Source organism: Schistocerca cancellata, chromosome 3, assembly GCF_023864275.1.
Source record: "Schistocerca cancellata isolate TAMUIC-IGC-003103 chromosome 3, iqSchCanc2.1, whole genome shotgun sequence".
NCBI lineage: Eukaryota > Metazoa > Arthropoda > Insecta > Orthoptera > Acrididae > Schistocerca > Schistocerca cancellata.
The window spans coordinates 635,660,479-635,673,721 of record NC_064628.1 but is presented as its reverse complement, the minus strand read 5'-3'; the positions used below and the strand labels follow the sequence as shown (position 1 = coordinate 635,673,721).

Genomic DNA, 13,243 nt, shown 5'->3' with positions numbered 1-13,243 from the left:
AAATCTAATGACATTTGGGAAAAAAGTCTCTAGTTTCATATTTAATAAGAGATAAATTTTCTGGCGCAATCTACAGTTAATTCAGTCTATAAAACATATCTTAATAAATTATAACTTTATAATAATGGTCCTTACGTTCTCTTGTTTGGATAGTTGTAGTGTATCATTTGGAATTGATAATTTTTTGCTTTCCCTGACTGTCTGGTCAGAGATTTTGTTATACTACTAATCTAAATGGACAAGGACATATCAGTCCAAGAATATCTGGGAGAAAGGGAGAGCCAGTCAATTGATACACAGTATGGCTCAAAGAAATAACAATCAGTTATTTGTAAACTCAAGCAAGTATTGTCCATTCAAGGTACATAATATTGATTATATCATTACTACCCTTCTGTAACTTATTAATCCACATCATCAGATTCTATTAATTTGGATCATATTTTCTTTCAAAAAGCCTACCTGGTTACACAATCCAAACTCAGTGTGTGTTCTGTCACTAATATTTGCCGAAACATGTGTCTGTCTCCCTCTATAGAATTATTCCCTAAATCAAACAATTCAAATGAACAGAATGTATTTATCTATGATAACTGGTAGCCATATGTATTATAATACATAGATTATTACAAGTGTGAGCCACTAATTCTTTACCTGACGTTTCAACTTGTGATAAAAAAAAAGAGAGATTTTCACGGTGTTTGCTGGATGGCGAAACTAGATGATTTAATTTTGCTATGTGCAAAATCAGTGCTAATTCAAGAAAACATGTGAAACATACATACTGAATGCAACATCAGACAACTGCTTCAAATATGTAATTTAGAGTCTGCATGCAAAAGGAAATTTACAATCTTTTTTGCATGTGGACTCTAAATTAGCTGTGTTAGCTAAGAGACAGAAATTAGCAAGAATGATACTACTACACAGATGACAGCCACTGAAGGTAAAAAATATCACGAAGATAGCTAGAAGAGTAGTTGTGTTTGATAGGACTTCAGTATCTAAATAAGGATGAGCCTTTTAATCCAAAGTTTAAGATTCAGTCCTAGGATTTTTCTTATCTATATTCAATTTTTCACCTCTGGAAATAATTTATACACCTTTCACCATTAAAATTGCTACACAACAAGGACAATGTGTAACTAACAGTGAAAATGGCATGCAAATAATTAACATTTCAATTCAACTGCTCATAGTAGGTATGAGTAATGCCATCTACATTCTGTATGTAAGGAAAGATTTTGCAATGTGTTTGTCAGTCAGAAAGTGCATTTGAATGTTTATTGTTTGTGAGAAGATCATGTTATGTGTCAAGGAGAAATGTCTACCAGCTTGTGTCTGAATTTGACAGTGGCAGAATTGTGTTCTGTTGACACTGCAATTTATCATTCAACATATGCTGCTTATATTTATAGGGATTCCATGGCTCTCATGCAGATATGGAATTGATGGATTCAGGAGCACCATACTCCATGCCATGCAGGATCTCAGTGGCATCAAGTGACTTGTGGATGAGAATACATTGTTTGGCTGTACGGGATTGCACTGCCTCATGCACCTTGAGTCACAACACTTACAGTGTGATGATGTCTGGAGTACCACAGCCTTTCAGATCAGTGACCATTGTTGGGGTTGCTCTTCATATTACACCAGAGACAGTTGTGCTAACATTGATGCAACAAACAATGTTGTGGGGCACATGAGTGGCACAATTTTGTCTTTTCAGATGAGCTCCAAATACTTGTACAAGGTCACATTGGACCTGTATGTGTGGGCAAGATCTGAGAAGAACAAAATTTGCTAGATTGCATAAATCATCATTGTAATGGGCCTAACATCTAGTGTGTTGGTACAGTATGCCATTGAGCAAACAGTACAGTTACACCTGGTTCACCTAGCTGATAATTTGGACAACAGGCACCATGTTTGTGATGTATTAAGGCCGGTGACCATACCTACATTTGGGGTCTCCATGGCATTAACTCTTAACAAGATAACACAAAACTACATATTACCCTTGTTTCCACGATCTTTCTTGATATAGGGGGTGTTCAACTGTTGTGCTGGAAAACGAGTTCTCCAGACATCTCAACCATTCAAAACATCTGACTGTGAATTGTTTAATGAATGGCACACCACCTTTGCAATTGATTAACTCAGACATAAAGTTGAAGCAGCATGGAATGACACCAAAATGTGACATCCTGCCTCTGTTTGACTCTATGCCCACCCGGGTTAGAGCCAGTGACTCTGGCTGCCAGAGGTGGCAGGTCTATGTAATTAATTTTGTATTTTGATACAGTCAAATCAGATACAAATGCACTGATGTATTATTTCTGTTATACTCTGAGTGCACAAGTTAAAGTTAATTATTTCCTATCTTGCCTGGTGTTGCAATTTTAGTAGGCTAAAGTTTACATGCAAAAAATTTTTAGTTGTTCTGTGGTTTGCAGTTCTCATTAAACTGTAGATAGTCAAACAACTTTTTGGTTAAGTCCAAAGCTCAGAGGAAGGCAACAGCATAATACCATGTCTAATAAAGCATTATAGTTTTAAAACCAATATTCAGCATCATGAAAGCTTCACCTTAGAACCAACACACAGTCACTGACAATCTGTTTAATATATCACTTGCAAAAATTTATATCAAGTTAAAAAAAAATTCAGAAAAACTGTAGCTAAAGCTGAAACTGATATAAGCCATACTACAGAAAAATACATAACAAGTAAAGTAGTTCACTACAAAAGAGAATTGAGTTAAACTGTGAGAGAAAACTTAATATTAATTAATACCTCTGTAACAAGGGATTTACAAGAAGCAACGAAAGATCAATCAAAACCATAGCAGACAAAATCTGAAATCTCATCTTAAGTATTTAATACTAAGTTCATGCCTGAAGATTCTACCTCGTTTTGCTTTTGTTAACGTTCATCTTATACCGTCCTTTCAAGACACTGTTCATTCCATTCAACTACTCTTCCAAGTCCTTTGCTGTCTCTGACAAAATTACAATGTTGTTGGCAGACCTCAGAATTTTTATTTCTTTTCCCTGGACTTTAATTGCTACTTTCAAATTTTTCTTTTGTTTCCTTTACTGCATGTTCAATATACAGATTGAATAACATTGGGGATAGGTTGCAACCCTGTCTCACTCCCTTCTCACCCACTCTTTCCCTTCCGTGCCCCTCAATTCTTATAACTGCTTTCTGGTTTCTGTACAAATTGTAAATAGCTTTTTGGTCCCTGTATTTTACCCCTGCCACCTTTAGAATTTGAAAGAGAGTATTTCAGTCAGAAAAGTCAAAAGCTTTCTCTAAATCTACAAATGCTGTAAATTTAGGTTCATCTTTCCTTAACCTATCTTGTATGAGATGTCGGAGGGTCAGTATTGCCTGACGTGTTCCTACATTTCTCCAGAATCCAAATTGATCTTCCCTGAGGGCAGCTTCTACCAGTTGTTCTGTTCTTCTGTAAAGGATTCATGTTAGTATTTTTCAACCTTGACTTATTAAACTGATCGTTCTATAATTTTCACAATTGACAGCACCTGCTTTCTTTGGAATTGGTATTATTATATTCTTCTTGAAATATGAGTGTATTTTGCCTGTTTCATCCATTTTGCTCTCCAGATGGAAGAGTTTTGTCATGGCTGGCTCTCCCAAGGCTATCAGCAGCTTTAATGGAATGCTGTCTACTCGAGGTGCCTTGTTTTGACTTACGGCTTTCAGTGCTTTGTCAAACTCTTCACATAGTATCATATCTCTGTTCTCATCTTCATCTATGTGCTCTTCTATTTCATAATATTTCCCTCAATTACATCTTCATTGTGTAGACCATCCATATACTCCTTTCACCTTTCTGCTTTACCTTTTTTCCTTAGGAGTGGTTTTCCATCTGAGTGCTTGATGTTCATACAGGTGGTTCCTTTTCCTCCAAAGGTCTCTTTAATTTTCCTGTAAGCAGAACCTATCCTACTCCTAGTGATATATACTTCTAAATTCTTACATTTGTCCTCTAGCCATTCCTGCTTAGCCATTTTGCACTTCCCGTCAGTCTTGTTTTTTAGACATCTGTATTCCATTTCACCTGCTTTATTGTTGCATTTTTATATTGTCTCCTTTCATTGATTAAATTGAATATCTCTTGTTTTATCCAATCTTTTTACCTTCTCGATCCTCTGCTGCCTTCACTATTTCATCTCTCAAAGCTACCCATTCTCCTTAAAGACAAGTAATATTAACATTCATCTGTGACAAGATCTTGGATTACATTTTAAGCTTAATAATTAAAATGTTGCTGGAGGAAAAGAAGCATCTCTCAAAGAATCACCATGGGGTCAAAAGAATCACCCTGTCAACACATATGTCACTTTATTAAACATTACCTTTCAAACAGTAGTTGCAGGTGAAAATTTTTGTATTTGTGATATGAGAATCACTGAAGTTTTTTGCTGGATTACAAGAAATTAAAAAGGGGTTGAGGCAACCCTCTAAAGCTTCTGATAGAAGGTGCATAAATGACATTAGGGAATACACATGGACAACTTCATTGCATATAACTGAGAACTGTAATGCCTGGAAATGTTTAGAGTAGGCTTTTTTATCCATCCATCCATCCATCCATTCATTCAACATACACTTATCTTGAATGGATGATGATGATGATGATGATGATGATGATGATGATGATGATGATGATAAAGAAATGAAGGATAAGCAGTATGAAGTAGAATGAACAAGTCAAATCAATCATAATCAAATCAAATGAAGAATTACGATAGATGAAAGATTCTGCGGAAATGCATGGGCTCTGTAAGGAAAATCACATACTTTAGGCCAATATGATCAACACCATATTATACTAGCAGCTTTTGGAGTACTTATGGAGTAGATATAGGACCAGATATTGAATTATGAGTTCAGAGAAGTGCTGCTAGGATTGTAAAAGATCAGCACAGCCCATACAAAAGTGTAATGAAAATGGTCAAAGAACCTAAATTCGAATATCTATAGAAATAGCACTGTTTTTCTTATGAAAACATTTTACTTAGATTTAGAGAACTGGTGTTCAAGGACAGTTGTGTGACGATCCTGCTGACTCTTCTATAAGTCTTGCACAGGGATCATACAAATAAGGTGGTTCAAGAATGAGCTCATACGGTGGCTTACAGACAATCATTTTTCTTTGTTCCATACATAAATGCAATAGGGCAGGTCTTGTGGCATATATATGTATGTTAGATGTGCTTTTAATTTGTTACCTTCATCTATTGAATAGTTTAAGCTCCAGTTATGGGTTGTAATTGAGTCAAAAACTTCACTAATCACCATAAGAAGACGGTATCTGTTCTTTCTGACATGTCCTTCATATATATAAGGCTTACTGGCCAGTAATCTTCTTCAGTGCATATGCCCTCACATTGCCCGAACTCTGACAGGAATTGGTAGATTGACTGCCATGAGTAATGAGCATAGTGGGCAGGGGCACTACAAATGTAGTGTGTGAACAGTAATTTGGAAGTGTGGGTCTCTCGGGGAGAGTGCCACAGATAAATCCCTGCAGTTGCACTGTCCTCTGTGTCCTTGGTGGCTCAGTCAGACAGACCATCTGCCATGAAAGCAGGAGACCCCAGGTTCAAGTCCCGGTCAGGGCACACATTTTTAACTCTCTCTGTCAATATTTATCAGCACCTGTAAGCAGCTAAAGGTCTGGATTTCATTGTAATTTCATTTACTAATCATCTGTCATGTGATGCTCTTCACGATAACTTTTACCTTGATTACTTTCTCACAGACGCTTTCTTGTATTTTGTTGATGCAGTGGACCTGCTATGCAGTGCCATTCATTGTACCGTGTGACTTCTTCTCCATCTGCGGAGGGTTGAGGACTGTAAGAGAGCTTTAGTCTATGCCATTTAGCTACAATATCATGTATCCAGTTTTCATGAACTCTTCTGTATTTTGCTTCTCTCATAAAGCAGTTACAATGTCAGGTGTACAGCTACTATTCACCTACTTTTTCACAGCCAAGCTTATGACAGAAGCTCTCAGCATGTTACTCCTGAAGTATGTGACACATTACAGAACATCCTTTATTTATTTCTGGATGCTGACGTTGTCAACAGCCACTCTTTTCTGATACTTTTGTGACATCTCCGAGCTGCAAAGTCAATGTATAAGTGACCCTCCATGACAGATAGAGACACATGGTCACTGCCATGCATTACAGAAGCTCTGTCCTCACATTTCTCTCCCCACATATGTACATAGCTTAAGCAAATGTGTGCACTGTGGGAAGTTCTCTCTATAATACTTACCTAAAGATATCACAGATCTCCATTCTTTCTTAATGTAAGTTGTTCAGATTAACAACAAATATTGATTTAAACACTAAATTGTTTCCTTTATTAAATCTAGTACAAGTGTTGTCCCAAAGTACCTGGCCTGACCAATAGATGCCAGTCATTGTTGGCAGCCATGAATAGTGAACGTTGTGAGTGAACTTATGGAAATGGGGAAAACTGGTCATTGTTATGTGATACTCTTTTTATTAAAAAAAAAAAAAAAACACAGAGAGAGAGAGAGAGGGAGAGACCTCAGTGTGACCATTATTAAAGCTGAGGTGGATTCTAGTTTGGGAGAGTCTGCTCCCTCACTCACAACAATAAAATATTGGGTAATTGAGTTTAAATGAGGCTGTATAAGCTGCCAAGATGAGCATCACAGTGGTTGAGGTGACAACTCCAGAAATAGTGATGAAAATCCACAAAGTGATACTGGATGATCGTTGACTGAAAGTGCACGAGCTAGCAGACGTAGTAGGCATTTCAAAAAGTGCGGTACATTGCATATTATCTGAAAATTTGGACATGAGAAAACTGTGTGCAAGGTTTGTGCCATGTTTGCTCACACTCGAACAAAAACAGTGTCATGAATGTGTTTGAATTGAGTGTTTAGCCAAGTTTTGCAGCAACAAACCTGGTTTTTTGTGCCACTTCATAACCATGGATGAAACATGGGTCCACCACTTCACTCCTGAGACAAAAGAACAATCAAAACAATGGACATAAATTGGAGAACCAACTCCAAAGAAGGCGAAGACCATTTCATCTGCGGGAAAGGAGATGCTGTTGGTTTTTTGGGATGCGTGTGGGATAATTTTCATTGACTATCTTTAAAAAGGGAAAAACTATCAACAGCGAGTATTATGCAAACCTATTGCACCATCTCACAAGTTGTTATCACATTGGGCAAAACGAATGAATTAAAGTTTGAATTGCTACCTCATGTACCCTATTCACCACATTTAGCCCCCTTGGATTATTTTCTGTTCCCAAACTTGAAAAAATGGCTTGGAGGTCAAAGATTTTCAACAAATGAAGAGGTGATGTTGGCAGTTAATGGCCTTTTTGAGGGGTTAGACAGTTCTCAGTATAAAAAGGGTACCAAACTTACTGAACATCATTGGGAAAAGTGTGTAGAGCTGAAAGGAGATTATGTTGAAAAATAAATACTTTTCCTCCAAAATTTTTGTGTTTTCTTTGTTGGGTCAGCTACTTATGGGACCCCCTCATAAATGACTTTCTCATTACATATTTTGCTGCATTGTTATTAACAGCCAGTTACTTTGCTTATACGTCATTGCACCATCATAAGAAATCCACATGAAGCATTTGTCGTAATTGGTCAGACTCCACCATTATTACATTATCTCTAGTCAAATGTAATTCCAATTGATTAGTCTGGAAAGGTTTCAACCATTATTTACTATAAGGACTTACACTCTCATTTCCACAGATTCAGTCAAATATGTTCAGAACCAAAGATTCAAAGAATGAATATCACACATTTAAGTCTACATAAAATCCAGATACACCTCATTTTATAAATTTTTCGATCTTATGCAGAGTCTCTGACTAACCCCCTTATACCTGCCAAAATCAAAGTCTGTCCATAGCCTAGTGACCTCATGCAGCTAATTAAAACATTAGAAACTTAACTGCTTGTTTCGTTTGTATCCTTTTTCTTAAGCTTCTCATAATGCTGTTTCTCACATATATATTACTGAAGTATTTAATAAAAAGCTTTACTTTCATACACATGTCTTTAAGGTTTGTTTTTTCAATAACATATTCCTTGTTAGTACATTATAATATGTAATATTTTTCTTTGTCCTTTATTATTCTCGTGGTTACACTCTGCTTTCTTTAAAAACCGTGCAGAAATACTGAGGGTTGACATACATTTTCTTTAATTTTCTTTCATTTATGTGTACAAATAATCACTATGTACATTAAAACATATACACTCCTGGAAATGGAAAAAAGAACACATTGACACCGGTGTGTCAGACCCACCATACTTGCTCCGGACACTGCGAGAGGGCTGTACAAGCAATGATCACACGCATGGCACAGCGGACACACCAGGAACCGCGGTGTTGGCCGTCGAATGGGCCTAGCTGCGCAGCATTTGTGCACCGCCGTCGTCAGTGTCAGCCAGTTTGCCGTGGCATACGGAGCTCCATCGCAGTCTTTAACACTGGTAGCATGCCGCGACAGCGTGGACATGAACCGTATGTGCAGTTGACGGACTATGAGCGAGGGCGTATAGTGGGCATGCGGGAGGCCGGGTGGACGTACCGCCGTATTGCTCAACACGTGGGGCGTGAGGTCTCCACAGTACATCGATGTTGTCGCCAGTGGTCGGCGGAAGGTGCACGTGCCCGTCGACCTGGGACCGGACCGCAGCGACGCACGGATGCACGCCAAGACCGTAGGATCCTACCCAGTGCCGTAGGGGACCGCACCGCCACTTCCCAGCAAATTAGGGACACTGTTGCTCCTGGGGTATCGGCGAGGACTATTCGCAACCGTCTCCATGAAGCTGGGCTACGGTCCCGCACACCGTTAGGTCGTCTTCCGCTCACGCCCCAACATCGTGCAGCCCGCCTCCAGTGGTGTCGCGACAGGCGTGAATGGAGGGACGAATGGAGACGTGTCGTCTTCAGTGATGAGAGTCGCTTCTGCCTTGGTGCCAATGATGGTCGTATGCGTGTTTGGCGCCGTGCAGGTGAGCGCCACAATCAGGACTGCATACGACCGAGGCACACAGGGCCAACACCCGGCATCATGGTGTGGGGAGCGATCTCCTACACTGGCCGTACACCACTGGTGATTGTCGAGGGGACACTGAATAGTGCACGGTACATCCAAACCGTCATCGAACCCATCGTTCTACCATTTCTAGACCGGCAAGGGAACTTGTTGTTCCAACGGGACAATGCACGTCTGCATGTATCCCGTGCCACCCAACGTGCTCTAGAAGGTGTAAGTCAACTACCCTGGCCAGCAAGATCTCCGGATCTGTCCCCCATTGAGCATGTTTGGGACTGGATGAAGCGTCATCTCACGCGGTCTGCACGTCCAGCACGAACGCTGGTCCAACTGAGGCGCCAGGTGGAAATGGCATGGCAAGCCATTCCACAGGACTACATCCAGCATCTCTACGATCGTCTCCATGGGAGAATAGCAGCCTGCATTGCTGCGAAAGGTGGATATACACTGTACTAGTGCCGACATTGTGCCTGCTCTGTTGCCTGTGTCTATGTGCCTGTGGTTCTGTCAGTGTGATCATGTGATGTATCTGACCCCAGGAATGTGTCAATAAAGTTTCCCCTTCCTGGGACAATGAATTTACGGTGTTCTTATTTCAATTTCCAGGAGTGTATTTCTAAATCCTGTTGGGAAAACCTTCTAGTTTGCTGTTAGTCTCTATTCAGTCTATTTAATAATGGAAAATTCAAGGTGGAAAAATAACAATCTTATTGAAAAGAGTAGACTGCTATTCTCCACGTAGTGAAGATGTTGAGTCACATTCAGGCACAACAAAAAGTTGCTAAAATCTCTGAAGGACACCTCATACACACATGGCCACTGTCTCTGGCTGCCTAGGCCAGACTGTGAGCAGCTGCATGGTTGATGATGGGAGAAGCAATCTGGGTGGTGGAGCTAAGTAGGAGGCTGGGGCAGGGAGGGGAAGGATAGCAGAGTGGAGGTGGGAGACAGTAAAGTGCCGGTTGTGGGAGCATACAGAGATGTGGTGGGGATAGGGTTAGAGCACCTAGGTGCAGTTGATAGGTTAGTCTGAGGCTGGGTGGGGAAGGGAGGGGGGGGGGGGGTAAGAAATCAGTGAAGGATAGAAGTAAACAGGCTGTGTACAGCATGAGTGGGAGCCAGCAAGGGACGAGTTGGGTGAAGGACAGTGACTAATGAAGGTAGAGGCTATGGAGTTTTTGGGAACGTAGTATACATTGCAAGGATAGTTTCCACCTGCACAGTTCAGAAAAGCTGGTGTTGATAGGAAGAACACAGATGGCGCAGGATTGAAGCAGTCATCGAAGTGAAGAATGAATGTTGTGTTGGGCACCATGCATACCAATTGGGTGGCCCAGCTGTCTTTTGGCCACAGTTTGTCAGTGACCATTCATGCAGATTGAAAGCTTGTTGGTCGTCATGCCCACATAGAATGCACTATGGTGGTTGCAGCTTAGCGTGGAGATCATTTAACTGCTTTCACAGTTTGCCCTGCTTTTGACAGGATAGGTGATGCTTGTGATCTATTGCAGTGTGTCCTGCTCACTTGTTTACCAATCTTTCTGTTGTGCAAGTCTGTGACTCAATATTGCCACTATATGGTGAGTAGCAATCCATCCTTTTCATAAGATTGTTATTAATCTTTTTAATAATTACAATATACAGATCCTTTACTCAAGTGTCATGCAGTTCTTCCATTTTATAGTAAAAGATGTAGTAAATGAATAACTATTGCATTTCACGTAAATCTTTTGTGCACTAGTGGACTCTTATCAGAGATAACAAGAGGTTTTTTTTTTTTTTTTGCTAACTTCATTCCTCATTTGTTAAAACAGTTATTAGCATTTTTATCAGTGTAATGCTAATGCCATCTATTGTAGCATCAGCCAAACAGTTTGCATGCCTTGCTATCCCATTTTCACATATGTGTTAGTACATCACATTTTGCTTTAGGGGCAGTATTAGCAACCTTCCTGTACCCTCCATTTAACTGATACCAATAACATGTGCATTCTGTCACAATAGAAATGACCTTCTCATCTACTATGTGCCAAAAAGAAATCTGTCTGTACATCATATACACTCCTGGAAATTGAAATAAGAACACCGTGAATTCATTGTCCCAGGAAGGGGAAACTTTATTGACACATTCCTGGGGTCAGATACATCACATGATCACACTGACAGAACCACAGGCACATAGACACAGGCAACAGAGCATGCACAATGTCGGCACTAGTACAGTGTATATCCACCTTTCGCAGCAATGCAGGCTGCTATTCTCCCATGGAGACGATCATAGAGATGCTGGATGTAGTCCTGTGGAACGGCTTGTCATGCCATTTCCACCTGGCGCCTCAGTTGGACCAGCGTTCGTGCTGGACGTGCAGACCGCGTGAGACGACGCTTCATCCAGTCCCAAACATGCTCAATGGGGGACAGATCCGGAGATCTTGCTGGCCAGGGTAGTTGACTTACACCTTCTAGAGCACGTTGGGTGGCACGGGATACATGCGGACGTGCATTGTCCTGTTGGAACAGCAAGTTCCCTTGCCGGTCTAGGAATGGTAGAACGATGGGTTCGATGACGGTTTGGATGTACCATGCACTATTCAGTGTCCCCTCGACGATCACCAGTGGTGTACGGCCAGTGTAGGAGATCGCTCCCCACACCATGATGCTGGGTGTTGGACCTGTGTGCCTTGGTCGTATGCAGTCCTGATTGTGGCGCTCACCTGCACGGCGCCAAACACGCATACGACCATCATTGGCACCAAGGCAGAAGCGACTCTCATCACTGAAGACGACACGTCTCCATTCGTCCCTCCATTCACGCCTGTCGCGACACCACTGGAGGCGGGCTGCACGATGTCGGGGCGTGAGCGGAAGACGGCCTAACGGTGTGCGGGACCGTATCCCAGCTTCATGGAGACGGTTGCGAATGGTCCTCGCCGATACCCCAGGAGCAACAGTGTCCCTAATTTGCTGGGAAGTGGCAGTGCGGTCCCCTACGGCACTGCGTAGGATCCTACGGTCTTGGCGTGCATCCGTGCGTCGCTGTGGTCCGGTCCCAGGTCGACGGGCACGTGCACCTTCCGCCGACCACTGGCGACAACATCGATGTACTGTGGAGACCTCACGCCCCACGTGTTGAGCAATTCGGCGGTACGTCCACCCGGCCTCCCGCATGCCCACTATACGCCCTCGCTCAATGTCCGTCAACTGCACATACGGTTCACGTCCACGCTGTCGCGGCATGCTACCAGTGTTAAAGACTGCGATGGAGCTCTGTATGCCACGGCAAACTGGCTGACACTGACGGCGGCGGTGCACAAATGCTGCGCAGCTAGCGCCATTCGACGGCCAACACCGCGGTTCCTGGTGTGTCCGCTGTGCCGTGCGTGTGATCATTGCTTGTACAGCCCTCTCGCAGTGTCCGGAGCAAGTATGGTGGGTCTGACACACCGGTGTCAATGTGTTCTTTTTTCCATTTCCAGGAGTGTATGTGGTACTCCACCACTTATTCATAATATCTCAGCTTGTCCTGTGGAAACAAATTGTAACTACTCCATGTGATATAGATAAGAGAAGGGTTATAGCAAAAGTAGCCTATGAATATGTAAAGAGAAAAGTTAGCACTGGTGCTTCTGTTGGAGAAGAATGAAGTGAAAGGTAAGTATTGGTGCATCATGATTGAAGGAAGAAAGAAGACAGACCCGAAAGACAAATTCTCACCCCAATTACAGAATGACCTTGTTCCAGCTTCACTCATACAGGCCCCAAAAATTGATTCTAACTCTTCCCTGTGGTCAGCCAATAGATAATGGGTAACCACGTGTCATACATCATTTAGTTATATTTGTGAGTCTAAATGTCAATGTCAATCACATCATTTCAGCCCTGTGAAATGTATGTACACACATAATTACCGAACTTATTTTGTCAATGTCATAAGTACATCTGTATTTAATGACTTATATTGTCTAACCTGACCCTATAAAAGATATAAGAAATCTAACTATTGCTTATATGAGGGAAAGTCCTGTGTATACGAAGGTCCACCTTTCATTTTGTAACAAAAGCCTATAAAAATTTCATTTTTATTGTAGTCATATGTTGGAGCACTTCATTTGAATCTTTACACC

The 13,243-nt window shown here is 41.4% G+C and overlaps 1 protein-coding gene across 1 annotated transcript in view; it reads left to right on the top strand.

Moving 5' to 3' along the window:
• Nucleotides 1-13,243, top strand: part of LOC126175576 (fatty acid synthase-like) — a 218,957-nt gene that overhangs the window by 66,410 nt on the left and 139,304 nt on the right. The gene's annotated exons all lie outside the window — the stretch shown is intronic.